The sequence below is a fragment of the Mobula hypostoma genome, chromosome 2 (genome assembly GCF_963921235.1).
Source record: "Mobula hypostoma chromosome 2, sMobHyp1.1, whole genome shotgun sequence".
NCBI lineage: Eukaryota > Metazoa > Chordata > Chondrichthyes > Myliobatiformes > Myliobatidae > Mobula > Mobula hypostoma.
Window position 1 is genome coordinate 126,978,716 of NC_086098.1, and position 21,697 is coordinate 127,000,412.

Consider the following 21,697-nt stretch of genomic DNA (forward strand, 5'->3'; position numbering starts at 1 on the left):
GAATTGTGTTTCTTTCTCGTTAATCTCTCTCTCTTCTCTCTTATTAGCATTTTGAATGTTTCTTCATTGTCTTCCATTATCTCTCTCATTAGCATCATCCGTCCGGTAGCTCTGCTTGGCGTCACACATGACACCACAGATTCTCGATGATGTTTAGGTCAGGGGACTGCAAGGGCCATGGCAAAACCTTCAGCTTGCGCCTCTTGAGGGAGTCCATTGTGGATTTTGAGGTGTGCTTAGGATCATTATGCTGTTGTAGAAGCCATTCTCTTTTCATCTTCCGCTTTTTTACAGACGGTGTGATGTTTGCTTCCAGAATTTGCTGGTATTTAATTCAATTCATTCTTCCCTCTACCAGTAAATGTTCCCCGTGCCACTGGCTGCAACACAAGCCCAAAGCATGATCGATTCACCCTCGTGCTTAACAGTTGGAGAGGTGTTCTTTTCATGAAATTCTGCATCCTTTTTTCTCCAAACATACCTTTGCTCATTGCGGCCAAAAACTTCTATTCAAAAAGTTCAGAAGAACATCTGAACAAGCCTGATGCATTTTGGAAACAATTCCTGTGGACTGATGAAATTAAAATAGAACTTTTTGGCTGCTTTGGGCTTGTGTTGCAGCCAGTGGCATGGGGAATGTTTACTGGTAGAGGGAAGAATGAATTCAGTTAAATGCCAGCAAATTCTGGAAGCAAACATCACACCGCCTGTAAAAAAGCCGAAGATGAAAAGAGGATGGCTTCTACAACAGGATAATGAACCTAAACACACTTCAAAATCCACACTGGACTACCTCAAGAGGTTCAAGCTGAAGGTTTTGCCATGGGCCTCACAGTCCCCTGACGTAAACATCATCGAAAATCTGTGGATAGACCTCAAAAGAGCAGTGCATGCAAGACAACCCAAGAATCTCTCAGAACTAGAAGTCTTTTCCAAGGAAGAATGGGCAAAAATCCCCCAAACAAGAACTGAAAGACTTAGCTGCCTACAAAAAGTGTTTACAAGCTGCAATACTTGCCAAAGGGGGTGTTACTAAGTACTGCCTTGCAGGGTGGCCAAACTTTTGCTTTGGGCCCTTTTCCCTTTTTGTTATTTTGAAACTGTAAAAGATGGAAATAAAGAAGTTTTCTTGTTTAAAATATTAAAGAAATGTGTCATCTTTAGCTTTATGCCTTTTGGAAATTAGTTCATCTTTTACTCGCTTAGCTATTCACAGTAACAGAAGTTTTTAACAGGGGTGCCCAAACTTTTGCATCCCACTGTATGTTCCCAGAAAGTGATGTCTCAGGTAGACAGAAAGAGTGGCAAAGAAGGGATTTGGCACGTTGGTCTTCATCAATCAGGGCACGGAGTATGGAAATTGGGATGTCATGAAGTAATTGTACGAGGCATTAGTGAGGCTGCACATAGTGTGTTGCATTCCATTTTGGTCAATTTGCTGTTGGAAACTTGCCATTAAGCTGGAAAGAGTGCAGAAAAGATTTTTGAAAATGTTGCCAGATTTGAGGGCTTGAGTTTAAGAGAGAGCTTGGCAAGAAAGGACTTTAGTTCTTATAGAATGGGTAAATGTGTACAGTTTATTTTCCCAGGGCTAGGGAATCAGGAACAAGAAGCCATAACTGTAAGGTGAGAGGGAAAAGATTTAACAGGAACCTGAGGGGTAACATTTTCACATAGAATACAGTACATATATGGAACAAGCTGGAGGACTAAGTGGTTGATGTAGGTGGGCATAATAACCATATTTTGAAAAACAATTGGACAAGTACATGGATAGAAAAGTTTAGAAAGATCTGGAACAAACACAAGCAAATGCGACTAGCTTAGATGGGCATCTTAGAAACATACATAGAAACAGAAATCCACAGCATATTACAGGCTCTTTGTCCCACAGTGACTATAGTCCCATAGCCGACTATGTAACCTATTCTAGAAACTGTCTAGAATTTCCCTTTCACATAACCCTCTATTTTTCTAAGGTCCATTTACCTATCTAAGAGTTTCTTAAAAGACCTTATTGTATCCGCCTCTACCACCTTCGCTGGCATTGCATTCCATGCACCCACCACATCTTAGTCAGGTGAGTTGTACTGAAGGACTTGTTCCCATGATTTATGACTCTATGGCTCTACCTTCTATTTGTGATATCCCCATTGTAATGAGTGGAATCCTGATTCTTGCCTAGTCTCTAATCTGGTAGAGTATTGTTCAGTCCATGTGCTGAGGACCTCAGCCAGTTGGTACTCTACAGCTAGAGCCTACGTGGAGTCCAGCGCACAATGCAAAGCTGAATTCCTGCCTCTCCTTGTCTTTCTCAATTGAGCCCTCCCCAAACACCCAAGAGTCAAGCAGCATTTCCTGGGAGTCATTTTGTAATCCTTGACCTCAACCTGGATGAAAAATCTGTTGGACAGAAGGATTTGAGTTTGAAGTCTGTAATACTGTAGCAAAACAAAATAAAAGTCCACATCATCAGTGAATCATACAAATATTTGCTATCTACGTAAAACTGCTACATCAGTCGGTGTCAATAATGATTGTGTTCCAAAATGCAATGACATCCTGAGGTTAATGTGCCCTCTTATTTGTTATGTGGCCTCTACATTTGGTGCTTGCTGACAGAATGTTCATATCTTTGAACGGGGCTAGCACAGCGGCACTACTGTCAGAGCTGCTGCCTTGCACCTCCGGTGACCCAAGTTCAATCCCAACCTCAGACACTGTCAAATTCTCACTGATCCTCCAAGGTGCTCTTGTTTCCTCCCATGTTCCAGAGGCGTGCAGTTTGGTGGTTTAGCTAGCTGCTGTAAATGACCCCAAACATAGTTGGGAGTTCATGGAATATGAGAAAGGAAAGGACAAGGGACAAGGTCTGACTAAGGCCAAGTGACTTTCTTCTGTATCTTGAAGAACTTTAAGAAATGAGAAATTATGCAAGACAAAATACGGTTTGCGGATTGCATTCCCAGTTAAAATTATAGAGTCACAGAATTCTACAGCAACTTACAACCCAATTCTTCTATGCCAAGTAAATCCTACTTTCCTGTATTTGGTTTGCATCCCTTTTACCCTTTCCCATTCCTGTACTTGTCTAAATGTCTTCTATACATAGTAATTATGTAACGACCTCTACCACTTCCTCCGGCAGTTTTTTCCATATACCAAGCACCTTCTGTGTGAAAAACTTGTCCATCAGGTCTCCTTTAATTTTTTCCCCATCCCCTTAAACGTATAACTACATTGAAGTACTCCACTTGACAGGGGTCCCTACCTATACTTTACGCAGAGTGCTGTGGCTTTAGTGTGTTCCATCTTTTGCATACAGCACAGAAACAGACCATCTCAGAAATTTTTAGGTGTCCTTGAAATGCTTGGAAGAGTGAGATGGTGCAGAGCAGTTGCTCCAGGTTTGAGTTTGCTAACAGACAGATCTCAGCAAGAATCACTCACATAGGGACAGTCTTCAGTGTTGACCTCTTCCTTCTCATGCTCCACTTTCCCATGTAGTCATTGGTGGAATGTGTTGTTCTGTGATTAAACTGGAAATACTGCAGAAAAGGTTTATGAGGACGAGAAAGCCTGAATAATAGGGAAAGATTGGACAGGCTGGGTCTTTGTTAACTGAAGCGCTGGAGAAAGAGGGCTGGCCTTATAGAGTTTTATAGAATGAGGGGCATAGAGACGGTGGATGGGGGCACTCTTTTCCTCAGAATAGGCTAGTCCAAAACTAGGAGCCTGCATACAGGGTGAAAGGGGAAACATTTAAATTGGACCTCAGGGGCGACTTTCATGCAGAAATCGGTGAGTACATGGATTAAGCTGAGAGAAGAAGTAGCTGGGCAGGTACAGGAGTGTCATTTAAGAAGCACTTAGATAGGTACGTAGAGGAGTGGAGCTTAGAGGGATATGGGCTGAACGCAGGAAATTGGGACTAGACAGGTGGGAGCAATGATTGGCATGGACTTAGTGAAGCAAGGAGCCTATGTCTGTGCTGTATTGCTCTATGATTCTATGACTCTATGATCCCAGAGAAGTCAATAAGCAGGGGATCATTGACCTATAGAGCATGGAAACAAGTTCATGTCAATGATTAGTCTCCCATGAGATTGATGGCATAAATATGGCACCTCTTTATGAGAGAGCCGTACCATTTAGACCATAAGACATGGGAACAGATTTAGGCTATTTGACCCATTGACTCAGTCATGGCTAATCCCACTCCTAAATAGTTCCTGCTATGCTACATTTGCTGGCAACAACGGGACCCAGATGATTGCTCCTCACTCAGAAATAGTTCCATCCCAGTTATATTCAGTGGCTTTGTTGCCCAATTTCTCCCCCTTCCTTTTGTCAGAGGGTAAACCTGGCTAGTTCTGTTGATTCAGTAGGGGTGTGGTTAAAATGAGCCTGTATGGGTGGTGAACATACTGTACAGCTCATGTTTGCTATCTGACATTAGTATTATCAATAATGTCTTCTACTGTTATAGAATGTCAGACAACACATTTAGGCAAGATGTGGAACTAGCCACCAAAATGATTCCTTGTACAGATAACTGCTATAGCAGCTGATTTCATAACAAACCTTGCATTATAGAAAGTTGTGTTATGGCTGAGCTATAACCAATAGGGTACATGTAAAGCAAACAATTTTCCTAATCCATTGTTCATATTATAACCAGCACATGATGATAGCAGAACTACCTGGGTAATGGTTCAAAGTTCAAAATATATTAATTGTCAAAGTACATCTTCTACCTGAAACTTTGAGATATGTCTTCTTGCAGGTAGCCAGAAAAGAGGCACAATGGAACCATCAAAAACATACACACACAATGAAGTCTGTCATACACCCAATGTGCAAGCAATAAAGAAATAAACAAATAACATACAAACCATTAACCACCGGGCCCCTGAAAACAAGTCCACAGCCATCAAGCCTTCACATAATGAAGGCTCACAAATTTTGTGAGCCATTTCAGAACTTATGAGGGATGTGGGCGAAATGCAAGCAAATGGGACTCACTCAAGTAGAGGTATTAATCAGCATTCATGAGCTAAACCAAAGGGCATGTTCCTGTGTTATATAACTCTGCGACACTACAATTCTATTTCAGCTGCTGACCTTAGCTTTAGTTGTTAGAATGTGCATTGCAAAAATTCAAAGTTCAAAGGTCAAAGTCAATTTATTTTCAAAGTACATATATGTCTCCACATACAACCCTGTGATTCATTTCCCTGTGGGCATACTCAGGAAATCGATAGAAGAGTAACTGACACAGGATCAATGAAAGATAAACTAGAGAGCAGAAGAAAACAAACTATGGAACTGCAAATATAAGTAAATAGCAATAAATAATGAGAACATGAGATAAGGAGTCCTTAAAGTGAAATCACTGGCTGTGGGAACATTTCAATGATAGGGCAAGTTGTGTCAAGAGCATGATGGTCGAGGGGTAAATACTGTTCTTGACCCTAGTGCTGTGAGCCCTGGGGCTCTTATATCCTTTACCTGATGGCAGCAGTGAGAAGAGAACTCGGCCTAGTTAGTGGGGATCTGTGATGCTCTCCTACGACAATGTTTCATGTAGATGTGCTCAATGGTTGGGAGGGCTTTACCCATTATATACTGAATCCTTTTGTAGTCTTCATTAGCCAAAAGTACACATGGCTTTTCGGATATTCAGAAGTTGTTCCATACAACTTGGTAAATTTAGAGACTTGTTTCCAGATTGCCCTATGTCATACTTGGAGGCCATTTTGATTCTCAAGTCCATGCCGACTCACAGGGCAATCCCCCACTGTTTTTCCCTGTAGCCTATTTTCCTCATATTCACATCAACTCTCCCATGTAGTGCTATTGAAAATAAATATTGGGAGATAGGATCATACTGGTTGGAAACATCCCCCAGAAAGGAAAAATTGGGTCTTACCTAACACAGGGGGCATCTAGATGGGATTGTTGCGGAACCTGATGGTCAACATGAGTGAGGAGTTCTCAGAGCTTAACGGGCCATAGCTTCTGAATTCCTGTCTCTGTTCAAGCAGGATTTCTGCTTCCTCCTTCCTAAGGTGATTAGTAGGGCCAGATAAAAAGGCTTGTGATGCGCAACATGAAAATTAGCCCTTTAAATGTCAGGAAAGCATATTGAGTTGACATCCAATTTTGACTTGTCATAGAGGGAGTAACATATCATGGAAACAGGGTCTTTGGCTCAATTCGTCCATGCCAACAAAGATGCACATCTAAACTAATCCCATTTGCCTGCTATTGGCCCATATCTCTCTAAATCTTTCCTATCCATGTACCAGGACTTAGCATAACCCATGTTTGTATTGTTACGTACCCCGTAACTGGGTTGCCAAACCAGCAGAAATGGATCACTCAGTTGGGGTCTGGAGTACTAGAACTAAGAAAGTTTTATTAAAGAAACAAGCAACACAGTAATCGAAAGGATAATAAATGCAACAGTTCAGTGATGATAAACACACATGTGCACAGCATTAAGATAACAGCATCAATCAAGCTCTATCGTTGTCTAGGGGTAAATGACCAATTTCAAAATGACTCAAAGTTCAGTCCAGTTCAGTTCGCAGTAATCGTTGCCATGGCGATGGACAAGGTGGGGGAAGAGAGACATAGAATAGGAACAACTGATCATTCAGAACGGCTTCACTCACAGACCAGCGGGATGGCTCACAAACAGCATTTGGGCGGGTCCTTGGTGATGTCACCTGAGGTCACCGACTGTGACCCCTCCTCCAGATGCGGTCGATCCTCTGCAGTGAACCCGGCACCCAGGCAAGGGCGGACACACACCGGGTTCCCGCTGATCGTACCTTTCCACCCTGGTCGTTGTCTGGCACTTCTCACCCACTCGTGAGAAGCGTACCGCTTCCAGGGTCTCGTTACCTCGGGTGGCGTGTGTGTCTGTCTTAGCGAACCTGTCCCTTTTTATCCCCCTGCTGGGGTATCGCCTGTCCATCACTTCAAACAGTTCAGGGCTCAAAGGGGGGAGCAGCTCCAAACAGCTCTTCCTCCCACATCCCTTCATTACACATCTCCAGACGCTGCTCCATTGTTCCTTATCTCTCCTTCCCCTGAGGGCAGGTGGCAGACCAACTGCTGATGCCACTGATGCTAGCCCAGGCCAGCAAACATCTTAATTTTATGTGTATTCTCGTAACAGTATGTAGTCTAGGAGGAGGCCATTTTTAGTTCTTCAGTCTATGCCAGCACACAAAGAAATCGAACTTCCCCATGAAAACTATTCACCCCAAAATCCAATTAACTATGCTCAGTTTCCACCAATCACCTACACATCAGGGGCAATTTGCAGAGGCCTCTTGACCCACCCACTCACAGATCTTTTGGATGTGGGAGGAAACTAGATGAAACCTACATGGGCACAGAGAGAACATGCAAGCTCCAAGTAGACATCATTAGAGGTCAAAATCAAACTTGGTTGTTATGCCAGATGAGTTGTTGATTATCCCTAAATTTCAACATGGATTCTGAAGTGACTTAGTAATCTATTCTGGACTTATTGATGTACCTGTAGTTGGTGCCGCGTCTTCTCGCATCATCATTGCAAGGGTCTTCTATCTGTAAGACATCCATCTACAAAGAATAGGGATGGTAATCTAGCTGTGCACTTGGGACCTGATGCAGTGCCATGGGTCTCGGTTAATGAGGAGTTTAAAAAGAAGATGGAGTGGCCTGGACTCTCCCTGTTCAGAGAAGATTGCAGTTGTGATGTGGGAAGTGCTCCACTGTCTTCGGACTCCGCCCCTTGAAGCCGACACATGGGAGGTTTAAGCTGGTTAATAAACACCACTGCATTCTCAAAATTGTCAGTGTGACAACACTTCAGTGCAAGGAAATGGTAAATACATAGGGTGGATACTGAGAAACTGTTCTCCATAACAAAGACACACCTATAACCAGAAGTCATTGGCCCATAGTGAGGAGTAAGAGGAAATACAAGGAAAATGTATTCACTCAGAGGGTAGTTGGAATTTAGAATGCACAATCTGAAAAGATGGTGGGGGGTGGGTACTCTGACAACATTTAAAAAGTATCTGGGCAAACGGTTGAATCGCCAAGACATAGAAGGCTATGGATCAAGTGCTGGTAATAGGTAGGTGCTTGATGGGTAGCATTGATAGGATGGGCTGAAGGGCTTATTGCAGTGCTGAGTGACTCAATGACCATGACTCTAAGATCCACCACATACTGCAGGTCATTCTGGTTGTGTTGAGGCTTTATGGAACACAGGCTGGATCACAAAGCACCTTTGGTTACCATACTTTCAGAAGGAAGTGTTGTCACTGATGATAAAATAAGTAACTAAACTAACTGGGCCCAAAACACACGCATTCTTATGACTCAAACATGCTTTTTATTTTACTTGCACACAAAGAGATCAGCATGGCCCCTGTCACCCACACTTTTCTGCTATTTTTATACAGAATTGGCTTTATCAGTTAGAGTGTATGTTTGAATCCCTTACTTGCAAGACCAATCGCCATTCACTATAGCGAAATTAAAAGCTAAATAAAACTTCAAACTGGCAAAAAATGACATTTTGCAGTTAGTAAAGCAACTGTCACTTTGTCAGTGAGTATGTGTTACATCCTTCCATTGTTTCTGTCTCATCTCTCTCCAGCACCCCCTTTTGAGGTAAGGGTTGCTATATTTTAGGAAGACCTTTCTGGAAACTGTCTCACTACGAAGATCTCACTCAGCTGGCTTCAGTATACACTGTCGCAGTTACACCAGCCTATCTCCTCTGTAATAAGAAGAGGTGTCTCCAGCAGTCTTACTTCAAAGGTTTCATTTGACTACAACTGTCTCAGGCCATCCATGCTTGGATGGTGCCTTTAACCCTTGCCTTACCACAACTTCCACAGGCATGAAGGTCCCAGAGAGCATGGAGAAAAAAAAAGATCAGTGGAATCATAGAGACACATGAGATCATGAGATTGCCGACCCTGATTCAAGATTTTGACCTGAAATTGTTGGAGGGATGAGGGATTTTAGCTGCAAGAATAGATTAAGATGACTGGGATTATTCTTCTTGGTGCAAAGAGATTCAAGAGGCACTGTGTTAGGGATATACAAGTGGTTGGTTGGACTACATCACAAGATGCCGCAGAAGGTCACAGCCCTCCCCAGTGTGAATGATATCTTTAAAAGCAGTGGTTCAAGAAGGCGACATTTATCATTCGGGACCCTCAATATCTGGGTTATGCCTTTTCTCATCACGGCTCAGGAAGTACAGGAGCCTGAAGATCCACACTTATTCCCCTTATTCCCCTCTGCCGTCAGATTTCTGAATTGTTCATGAACACTACCTCTCTATTTCTCTTTTGCAGTATTTATATATAAAGAGAGCAGTTCACAGATGCCTTCAAGGCCACAATGGAGAACTACTTGGGTGACAGTACCTCCACTGACTCCAGTAGCTGCAACTTGGTAATACCATCTACAGCTCAGCCACAACTGCATTTGGGAAAAAGCACAAGAACGCACACAGGTACGAAGCACACTGAGAAGGGTTTCCGCCTGAAACATCGACTGTACTTTTAATCCATAGATGCTGCCTGGCCTGCTGAGCTCCTCCAGTATTTTGTGTGTGTGTTGCTCGGATTTCCAGCATCTGCAGATTTTCTCTTGACTGCCGCATCTCTCTCCTTTGTACTGTGGGGAAATATTGGCATGACTTCAGAGCCTTGCATCCAGAGTCTACCCAGAGTCCCAGTGTGGGTTCAGAACATGCAGATCTGCAGTGGACATGATCTTCTCACTTGTGCCAGCTGCAGGAGAAGTGTTGAGAGCAGCAAAAGCCACTGTATACAGCCTTCATTGATCTGACCAAGGCATTTGACCTCATCAGCAGAATCGGACTCTTCAAACTCCTGCTGAAGATAGGTTCCCCCCACCCCCAAAACTGCATAGCATCATATCATCCTTCCACAAGGACAAGCACAGCACTGTCTGCTTCAGCGGATCAACTTCTAATGCCTTTCCAATGAGCAGCAGTTATGACACCAATCTTCTTCTCTATGCTCCTTCTCTATGCTATCACAGACTGCACTGTAGGCATCTACCTTTGCACAGAGCTGATAGCAAGCTGTTCAACAACACTTGCTTGCACTCTGAGACCAAAGTTAGGACAGCCCTCGCCTGCGAAATGCTGTTTGCAGATGATGCAGCATTGGCGTCACACACGGTGAAGGTAGGCTCCAGCAACTGATTGACCACTTTGTCTATGCATGCAAGGAATTTGGGTTAACCATCAAGATGATGAAGACAAGCATCATGGCCCAGGGTGCAGAATCTCCGCCAAACTTCACCATTGATGGTTGCTCTTCTGATGTAGTCGAGTACTTCACCTGTGTAGGGTCAACCACTACCAGCTCCCTGTCCCTCGAAGCAGAGGTGAACAGCAGGATTGCCAGAGCTGCAGATGTCATGTCCAGACTGAACAAGAGAGTGTGAAACAACAGACAGCTGACAAAGAAGACCAAACTCTGTGCGTACCAGGCATGTGTGGTCAGCACACTCCTCTACGCCAAGAGAAAGAAAACCCCAAGGCATTCTACAAGTATGTGAAGAGCAACAGGATGAGCCCTGTGAGAATAGAAGCAGTCACGAACAATAGTGGAAACATGTGCATGGAGTCAGAGGAGATAGCGGATGTACTTAATGAATAATTTGCTTCGCTATTCACCAGTAATAAGGACCTTGGCAATTGTAGGGATGAATTACGGTGGACTGAAATGCTTGAGCACATAGAAATTTAGAAAGAGGATGTGCTGGAGCTTTATAAAGGTATTAAGTTAGATATGTCACCAGAACCAGACAAGATATACCCCAGGCTACTGTGGGAAGTGAGGAAAGAGATTGCTGAGACTCTGAAAATCTTTGCATCATTTATAAGGACGGGAGAAGTACCAGAAGATTGGAAGGTTCCAAATGTTGTTCGCTTGTTCAAGAAAGGGAGTAGAAATAACCCAGGAAATTATAGACCAGTGAGTCTTACTTCAGTGGTGGGCAAGTTGTAGGAGAAGATCCTGAGAGGCAGGATTTATGAGCATTTGGAGTGTCATAATCTGATTAAGGATAGTCAACATGGCTTTGTCAAGGGCAGGTTGTACCTTACGAGCCTAATCAAATTCTTTGAGGATGTAACAAAACACATTGATGAAGGTAGAGCAGTAGATGTAGTGTATATGGATTTCAGTAAGACATTTGATAAGGTTCTCCATGCAAGGCTTATTCAGAAAGTAAGGAAGCATAGGATCCAAGGAGACCTTGCTTTGTTGATCCAGAATTGACTTGTCCATAGAAGGGAAGCGGGGGTTGTAGATGGTTCATATTCTCCATGGAGGCCGATGACCAGTGGTGGTCCACAGGGATCTATTTTGTGAGCCCGCCTCTTTGTGATTTTTATAATTGATCTGGATGAGGAAGTAGAAGGGTGGGTTAGTAAGTTTGCTGATGACACAAAAATTGGGGTGTTGTGGATAGTCTGGAGGGCTGTCAAAGGTTATAGTGGGATAATGATAGGATGAGAACTGGGCTGAAAAGTCTCAGACGGAGTTCAACCCAGATAAGTGTGAAGTGGTTCATTTTGGTAGGTCAAATTTGAAGACAGAATATAATATTAATAGTAAGACTCTTGGCAGTGTGGAGGATCAGCGAGATCTTGGGGTCCATGTCCACAGGACACTCAAAGCTGTTGCGCAGGTTGACAGTGTTGTTAAGATATAAGAAAGCATATGGTGCGATGGCCTTCATCAATCTTGGGATTGAGTTCAAGAGCTGTGTGGTAATGTTACAGCTTTGTAAGACCTTAGTTAGACGCCACTTGGAGTACTGTGTTCAGTTATGGTTACCTCACTACAGGAGAGGATATGGATGCTATAGAGAGAGTTAAAGTCTGTCCCGAGCCATAAGCATCAGGCCGGTGCTTATGCTGGTTTCCGTGGCATGAAGCGACTGAGAGTACGAGACTCCCCACTAGGTAGGACACCAGTCTATCACGAGGTTAAAATGCCAGTACCCATTTTCAGCTGGGTGGACTGGAGCAGTGTGTGGTTAAGTGCCTTGCTCAAGGACACAACACGCTGCCTCGGCTGGGGCTCGAACTCACAACCTTCAGATTGCTAGTCCACCGCCTTAACCACTTGGCCACGCGCCACACTATAGAGACAGTGCAGAGGAGACTTATAAGGATGTTGCCGGGATTGGAGAGTGTGCCTTATGAGAATAGGTTGAGTGAGCTTGGTCTTTTCTCCTTGGAAGTTTGGAGGATGAGAGGTGACCTGATAGAGGTGTATAAGATGATGAGAGGCATTGATTGTGTGGATAGTCAGAGGCTACTTCCCAGGGCTGAAATGGCTAACACGAGGGGGTATAGTTTCAAGGTGCTTGGAAGTAGGCACAAGGGGGATGTCAGAGGTAAGTTTTTCACACAGAGAGTGGTGGGTGCGTGGAATGCACTGCTAGCAAAGGTGGTAGAGGCAGAAACAATAGGAATAGGGTCTCTTAGATAGGTACATGGAGCTTAGAAAAATAGAGAGTTATAAAGTAGGGATATTCAAAGCAGTTTCTAGAGTAGGTTACATGGTAACCTACGTGGTAACAACATTGTGCGCTGAAGGACCTGTAATGTGCTGTAGATTTCTATGTTCTATGTTCATGCTAAGAAAAATGGCTAAACTCATTCTGCCTACATTGCCTCAGGCACAACTTGCTCATCTCCTGGTGGGACAGAGTCACCAACACAGAGGTTCTCCTGCAGACTGACACCTCCAGCATCCACGCACTATTCAGCCGCAGAAGCCTCAGATGGTTGGGCCATGTCCAGCGGTTGGACCGGGGACGCACTCCCGAGGACATGCAGCACGGTGAGCTGTAACGGGGGTTACCGCCCCCGAGGAAGACCATGCCTCCGCTACAGGGATGTCTGCAAGCGTGACATTCAATCTCAAAACATGGGAGGATACAGTTGAAGACCAGCCAGCATGGAGGGCTGCAGTCAAAAGCGATGTAGAACGTGCTGAGATAGCAAGGACCAACAAGCGAGCCAGAAGGAAAGCCAGAGTTGTATCAGCCAGAGCACCTTCCTCCTTCATCTGCAGCCACTCTGAAAGAGACCGGCACTCCAGAGTGGGTTTGTACAGCCCCTCTAGAAAATGCAAATAACCCCAAGGCTACAACCTCAAGAACCATCAGAAAAAGTGTCCCACCATCGTCTCTCGATACATACAGTTACTGAAGATGACGATGATGTAAGTATTGATTTATTTATTATTGTAACCTAATTATTTTTAATGTCTTGCACTATACTGAAGCAATAAGATGACAAATTTAACAATGTAGGTCAGAGTTAAGGATCCTGATTCTGATGCAGCCTCCACAGTACTCTGAGGTTGAGAATAGCAGAGGTTTACCATCTCCTGCAAGAGGAAGCTGGTCAGTACCTCTAGTTGAACTCCGCCTTTTTGTGTGTTTCCCCCTAGCTTTCAGTCTGTGGTTGTGTATTTCCACGTGCTTCTGCTCTACTCCAGCCCCTGTATTACTGAGTCCTCTGCCTCTCACCTGTTCCTCATTATTACCTGGATTGCTGCCACCTGTGTCTCATTGTGCTCCACCTATTGTCTGCCTCTCTGTTTATTGCCCAGGGTATTTCAGTCCTGTGTTTTCACCTGTTTGTTGCTAGATTGTGCCAATGAGTTTTCCTGAGCCTTTCCAGCATTTGTATCTGTACTCTTTCTGTCTGAATATTGACTCTGTCTGTTTCCTGATTCTGGTTTTTGGACTTCTCTGGCTGTTTCAATCTCTTCCTGAACTTTGATGCTGAATTTGTTTGCACCTTGGGATTTGCTACACAATTAAAATCACTTTGTATACAGTACTGGGTCTGTGACTGGATCCCTGTTCTAGTGTCCTGACAGTACGGTCTGGCCATAATGGATCCAGCAGACCCTAGTTGTCTGAGAGCTGCCCTAGAACAGCAGGGAGAAATGCTGGTGAGACTCCAGAACTAGCTGGAGTCTGTGTTCAGGGTAGCAGAGTCGCTTTCTGCTGATGTAGCTAATCTTGGGGCCCAGACTCAATCACTCCAGCTGCCCTAGAGTGTCCATCAACTTTCTGTGACTACATCTTCCACCCTGCCCTCCATGTCCTTGCATCCTCCTCCTGTCCAAGAGCCCGGTCTGCCTCCTCCAGAGAAGTACTTGGGTGAGCCCGATACCTGCCACTCTTTTCTTTCCCAGCACACCCTTATTTTTGAATTACAACCAACAACATTTCCGACTGATTGAGCCAGGGTAGCCTACGTCATCACCCAGCTGTCCAACCGAGCTGGAGAATGGGGAACAACTGTCTGGGAGACAGGCTTCCCTTTCTGTGGTAGTTGTCAGTTATTTTCTGAGGAAAGTCCCGGGCCACTCCCCTGCTGCCTCATTGTCTGTATGATTGCACCATTGACCTCTTGCCTGGCACATCTCCCCCAAGGAGCTGCCTGTATTCCCTGGTCCATACCTGAAACGGAAGAGATGAATAAGTACATTCAAGAGCCCCTGGCTGCAGGCATCATCCGGCCATCTTCCTCCCCTGCTGGTGCCGTTTCTTTTCTTTCTTGAAAAGAAGGACGGCTCCTTGCGTCCATGCATTGATTACCGGGGACTGAATGAAGTCACTGTTAAGAACCGCTACCCTCGTCTGCTCATGACTTTGGCACTTGAGCTACTGCAAGAAGCCTCAGTTTTCACCAAGCTTGATCTCCGTATCACCTTGTCTGCATCCGCGAAGGGGACGAGTGGAAGATGGCCTTCAACACCACCTCAGGCTATTACTAGTATCTGGTCATGCTGTTCGATCTCACCAATGCCCCTGCCATCTTCCAAGCCCTGGTAAATGATGTTCTCAGGGACATGCTGAACCAACTTGTTTTTGTGTATCTCGATGACATTTCACTTTTTTTGTCTAAGTCCCTTGCTGAACACACAGGCCATGTCTGCAGAGTTCTCCAGCGCCTTCTTGAGAACCAGCTCTTTGTGAAGGCAGAGAAATGTGAGTTTCATCGCAATACAGTCTCCTTCCTGGGTTACGTAATTTCAGACAGTTCCATTCAGATGGACCAACAGAAGGTCAAGGCAGTGGTCAAATGGCCCTAACCTTTGACTCGTCGGGAGTTGCAACGCTTCTTGGGCTTCGCTGACTTCTATTGCCGCTTCATCAGAAGTAACAGTACACTGGCTGCACCACTCGCTGCTCTTACCTCATAGGCTGTCAGATTCTACTGGTCCCCTGCAGCTGAAAAAGCATTCTCTGACCTGAAGGAACATTTCACCTCTGCCCCCATCCTGATTCAACCCGACACCCACTGGCAGTTCATTGTGTAGGTGGATGTGTCTGACACTGGTGTAGGAGCTGTTCTCTCTCAGCGCTTGGCCATGAATGAGAAGGTACACCCCTGCGCCTTTTTCTCTCACCGGCTCACTCCCACGGAGCGGAATTATGATGTCGGAAACGGGGAGCTGCTGGCTGTGAAGCCAGCTCTGGAGGAATGGAGGCATTGGCTGGAGGGAGCCAAGGTACCATTCTTAGTCTGGACTGATCACAAGAATCTGGAATATGTCCGTACTGCCAAACATCTTAACTCCTGTCAAGCTTGTTGGTCCCTATTTTTCTCAAGATTCAATTTTACTCTGTCTTTCTGCCCTGGTTCCAAGAATGGAAAACCTGATGCCCTCTCCCAAAGATTTCCCTCCTCTGGTACCCCTGAGGTACCCAATGCCATGCTCACTGTCTCGTGGGTGCAGCACAATGGGACATTGAATCCATTGTGCAAGCTGCTCAACAGAGCGAGGCAGCCCCTAGTCAATGCCCCACTAACCGTGTTTGTGTTCCCAGCTCTGTCCGCTCACAGGTATTGCAGTGGGCTCATTCTTCTAGATTACCCTGTCACCCTGGAACCGAGCGTACTCAGGCCTTCATCAGTCAGTGGTTCTGGTGGCCCTCCATGGGAGATGACATCCACAACTTTGTCTCAGCCTGCTCAGTCTGCTCAAGGCAAGCACTCTAACTGGTCACCTGCTGGTCTGTTACAACCCCTGTCTATCCCCAAGAGACCCTGATTTTGTCACCGGTCTTACCCCATCAGATGGTAATACCACCATTCTCACAGTAGTTGATCATTTTTCCAAGTCTGTACACTTCATTCCTTTACCTAAGCTCCCCTCTGTCAAAGAAACAGCTAAATTTCTCGCACTGTATTTTCTTTAATTACATGGTTTACCTGTAGATGCTGTGTCAGACAGGGGCTCTCAATTGACATTCAACTTCTGGAGGGCAATCTGTAACCTTCTGGGTGCCTCTGAGTCTGTTTTCAGGATTCCACCCACAGACCAATGGCCAGACCTAGTGGGCCAACAAACAGCTGGAGACTGTATTGTGGTATCTGGTCTCCCATAACCCCTCCGCTGGAGTCAGCAACTACCCTGGGCCGAGTGCACCATAAACTCTCATCTGTACTCATCCACTGGTTTGTCCCCTTTTAAGTGCTGCCTTGGCTACCAGCCTCCACTGTTACCTGCCCAGGAGGAGGTTGGCATTCCATCTGCTGAGGCATTCATCCGCCGTTGTCAGCGGATGTGGAGGCACACTTGGTCTGCCCTTCTCCATGCCTCTGCTAGGATAAAGTGTCAAGCTGACCGCCATCACTCCAAGGTCCCATATTATCGACAGGGACAGCGTATGTGGCTTTTAAACCTTAAAGGTGGATTCTTGCAAGCTCGCCCCTCACTTCATCGGCCCCTTTCCCATTGCTAAAGTCATCAGCCCTGCTGCCGTCCATCTCAAGCTCCCCTCCGCTCTCTGCCGCATTCATCCCACCTTCCATGTGTCCCGCATCAAGCCTTTCATGAGCCACCCCGTGTCCTGTCCCAAATCCGCCGCCCCCCATGGCTCATCGATGGGTCAGAGGCCTTCATGATGCGTTTACTGCTGGACGTTCATCGCCGGGGCCGTGGCTTCCAGTACCTTGTGGACTGGAAGGGCTATGGTCCTGAGGAGAGGTGCTTGGTCCCTGCCTGTAACATCCTGGACCCCTCTCTCATCAGGGACTTTCATCGCCAGCACCCAGCTCTACCTGCCATGGTGCCAGGACCCTGTATTACTGAGTACTCCACCTCTCACCTGTTTCTCATTGTTACCTGTATTGCTGCCACCTGTGTCTCATTGTGCTCCACCTATCATCTGCCTCTCTGTTTATTGCTCAGTGTATTTCCGACCTCTGTTTTCACCTTTTGGTCACCAGATTGTGCCAGTGAATTTTCCTGAGCCTTTCCAGCATTTGCAGCTGTACTCCATCCATCTAAATATCAACTCTGCCTGTTTCCCGATTCCGGGTTTTGGATTTCTCTGGATGTTTTGATCTCTGCCTGAACTTTGATACTGACTTTGTTTGCACCTTGGGATTTGTTACTCAAATGAAATCATTGTGTGCACAGTACTGGGTCTGCGATTGGGTTCCTGCACCAGCGTTCTGACAAAGCCGCAAAGTTCCTTCACAATTGCAATGAGCCACAGCACCACTGAAGCAAAGACAGAAACTTAGTCATTGGGTTATTAAGCTACAGTGGCTATAAAAATTATTCACCCCCACCCCCCCCACCTGGAAGTTTCTATGTCTTAATTGTTTTACAGCATTGAATCACAGTGGACTTAATTTGGCTTTTTTTTGACACTCATTAACAGAAAAAGATTCATCAGTCCCATTATTGACCCCTGTGAAACACTACTTGTCACCAGCAGCCAGCCAGAAATAGCTCCCTTTATTCCCACTCTGCCTCCTGCCAATCAGCCACTGTTTTATCTAGGCTAGAATCTTTCCTGTAGTACCATCGGCTTGTAGCTTGTTAAGTAGCCTCATGTGTGACACCATGTCAAAGGCCTTCTGAAAATTCATGTACGCAACATCAGCTGATTGTCCATTGTTTACCCTGCTTGTTATTTCTTCAAAGAATTTAACCAGACTTGTTCAAGGCAAGATTTTTCCTTGAGGAAACCATGCTGACTATGGCCGATTTTATCTTGTGTCCTGAACAACTTGTTCATCCTGAACAACCTGTTCATCCTGAACAATCACCTGCAATATCTTCCCAACCACTGAGGTCAAAGAAACTGATCTATAGTTTCCTTTCCTCTGCCTCTCTCCCTTCGTGAAGTGTGTAGTGACATTTGCAATTTTGCAATTTTCCAGTCTTCCAGAACCATTGCAGAAAACAGTAATTCTTGAAAGATCATTACTAATGGCTCCACAATCTCTTCAGCCATCTCTTTCAGAACACTAGGGTGTACACCATTTGGTCCAAGTGACTTGTCCACCTTCAGAGCTTTTAGTTTCCCAAGAGCCTTCTCTCTAGTTATGGTAACTTCACTCACTTATGCCCTCTGGCACTGGAAATTCCACCATATTGCTAGTGTCTCCCACAGTGAAGAGTGATGCAAACTATTTATTCAGTTTGCCTACTATTTTGTCATCACCCATTGCTGCCTCTCGAGCATCATTTTCTGGCTGTCCAATGTCCACTCTTGCCTCTCTTTCACACTTCACATATCTGAAGAAATGTTTGGTATCCTCTTTAATATTATTGGCTAGCTTACTTTCATATTCCATCTTTACCTTCTTAATGACTTTTTTTTTTAGTTGCCTGCTATTAGTTTTTAAAAGCTTCCCAATTCTCTAACTTCCTACTCATTTTTGCTCTATAACATGCCATCTCTTTGGTTTTTATGTTGGGTTTGACTTCTCTTGTTAGCCATAGTTGTGTCATCTTTCCTTTAGAATACTTCTTCCTCTTTGGGATATATAATATCCTGTGCCTTCCGAATTGCTTCCAGAAATTCTAGCCATTACCGTTCTGCCGTCATCCCTGCCAGTGTTTTTTTCCGATCAATTCTGACCGATTCCTCTCTCATGCCTCTGTAATTCCCTTTACTCCACTGTAATAATAATACATCTGACTTTATCTTCTCCTTCTCAAATTTCAGGATGAATTTGATCATATTACGATCACTTATCCCTAAGGGTCTTTTACCTTAAGATGGAAGGATGTGACATTGTGAAGTGCATGGTTAAGAGTTGATTCTTTTGGTGGAGAAGGATTTTCCAAACTTACAGGGAATCGGAAAGCAATTTTATGGACTACCCCAGTTAAAATAAAACCGAGAGGCTTAGAAGTACAATACGTGGTTTCCTGAAAGTGGTTTTGTAGGTAGACAGGGTGTTGAAGGTATTTGACACACTAGACTTCATCAGTCAGGGCACTGAATACAGAAGATGGGATGTTATTGAAGTACTGCATTCAGATTTAGTCTCCCTGAATAGAAAGATGCTATTAAGCTGCAAAGAGTGCATGGATTTACAAGCATGTTGCCAGAATTCAAGGGACTGAGTTTTGGAGAGAGGCTGAGGAGGTTGTGATTTATTTCATTGGAGCATCGGAGATTGAGGGTTAATCTTCTAGAGGTGTATAAAATAATGAGGAGCGTAGATGGGGTGGACGTGCAGTCTTTTCCCCAGTTGTAGACTGAAGAGTTGGAAGGCATGGGTTTAAAGTGAGAGGGGAAAGATTTGATAGGAGCCCGATGGGCAATTTTTTCACTCAGAGGGTGATACATAGATGGAATGAGCTCGCAGAGGCAGGTACTTACAGAGGCAGATCGTAACAGCATTTAAAAGGTACTTGGATAAGTATTGTACAAAGATTTATAGAGATATGGATCAAAATGCTGGCAAATCTTAGATGAGCATTTAGGTCAGTCTGACTGAGACGGACCGAAGAATCTGTTTCTGTGCTGTATGACTCTATGATTCCAACTCTATGATCAACGAGTTCCACAACCAAAATCAAACTCAAAGTAAAAGTCAAAATCTCACTTACTTTCATCTGTACAAGTGCATATGCACAGGTGTAAAGAAAAACTTCCTTGTAGCAGCGTCATGGACATGTAGCTTCAGAGAATCAGCATTTGCAAGAAATCTGGGTAAGAAAAAAAATTCCTTAGATTCAACTTTTTATCTTTTTTGTAATAACTTAAATCTGGCTTTTGAACTATCCATTAATAGGAAGATCTTCCCTCTGTTTACCCCATTCAAACATGTCAAGGAAATGATCTGCCTCCAAGAATTTTTTTCCATGAATACCAGATGAACTTTGCTGCCATCTAGTGTTGGAAGTGGAGTATATGAAGAGTTACTGAAAGAATTAGAATTTCGCAAGGAGAGGAACATCTCATTAGCAACAAACAACAGGAATTCTGCAGATGCTGGAAATTCAAGCAACACACATCAAAGTTGCTGGTGAATGCAGCAGGCCAGGCAGCATCTATAGGAAGAGGTCCAGTCGACGTTTCAGGCCGAGACCCTTCGTCAGGACTAACTGAAGGAAGAGTGAGTAAGGGATTTGAAAGCTGGAGGGGGAGGGGGAGATGCAAAATGATAGGAGAAGACAGGAGGGGGAGGGATGGAGCCGAGAGCTGGACAGGTGATAGGCAAAAGGGGATACGAGAGGATCATGGGACAGGAGGTCCGGGAAGAAAGACGGGGGAGGGGGTTGACCCAGAGGATGAGCAAGAGGTATATTCAGAGGGACAGAGGGAGAAAAAGGAGAGTGAGAGAAAGAATGTGTGCATAAAAAAGAGTAACAGATGGGGTACGAGGGGGAGGTGGGGCCTAGCGGAAGTTAGAGAAGTCAATGTTCATGCCATCAGGTTGGAGGCTACCCAGACGGAATATAAGGTGTTGTTCCTCCAACCTGAGTGTGGCTTCATCTTTACAGTAGAGGAGGCCGTGGATAGACATGTCAGAATGGGAATGGGATGTGGAATTAAAATGTGTGGCCACTGGGAGATCCTGCTTTCTCTGGCGGACAGAGCGTAGATGTTCAGCAAAGCGGTCTCCCAGTCTGCGTCGGGTCTCACCAATATATAAAAGGCCACATCGGGAGCACCGGACGCAGTATATCACCCCAGTCGACTCACAGGTGAAGTGATGCCTCACCTGGAAGGACTGTTTGGGGCCCTGAATGGTGGTAAGGGAGGAAGTGTAAGGGCATGTGTAGCACTTGTTCCGCTTACACGGATAAGTGCCAGGAGGGAGATCAGTGGGGAGGGATGGGGGGGACGAATGGACAAGGGAGTTGTGTAGGGAGCGATCCCTGCGGAATGCAGAGAGAGGGAGGGAGGGAAAGATATGCTTAGTGGTGGGATCCCGTTGGAGGTGGCGGAAGTTACGGAGAATAATATGTTGGACCCGGAGGCTGGTGGGGTGGTAGGTGAGGACCAGGGGAACCCTATTCCTAGTGGGGTGGTGGGAGGATGGAGTGAGAGCAGATGTACGTGAAATGGGGGAGATGCGCTTAAGAGCAGAGTTGATAGTGGAGGAAGGGAAGCCCCTTTCTTTAAAAAATGAAGACATCTCCCTCGTCCTAGAATGAAAAGCCTCATCCTGAGAGCAGATGCGGCGGAGACGGAGGAATTGCGAGAAGGGGATGGCGTTTTTGCAAGAGACAGGGTGAGAAGAGGAATAGTCCAGATAGCTGTGAGAGTCAGTAGGCTTATAGTAGACATCAGTGGATAAGCTGTCTCCAGAGACAGAGACAGAAAGATCTAGAAA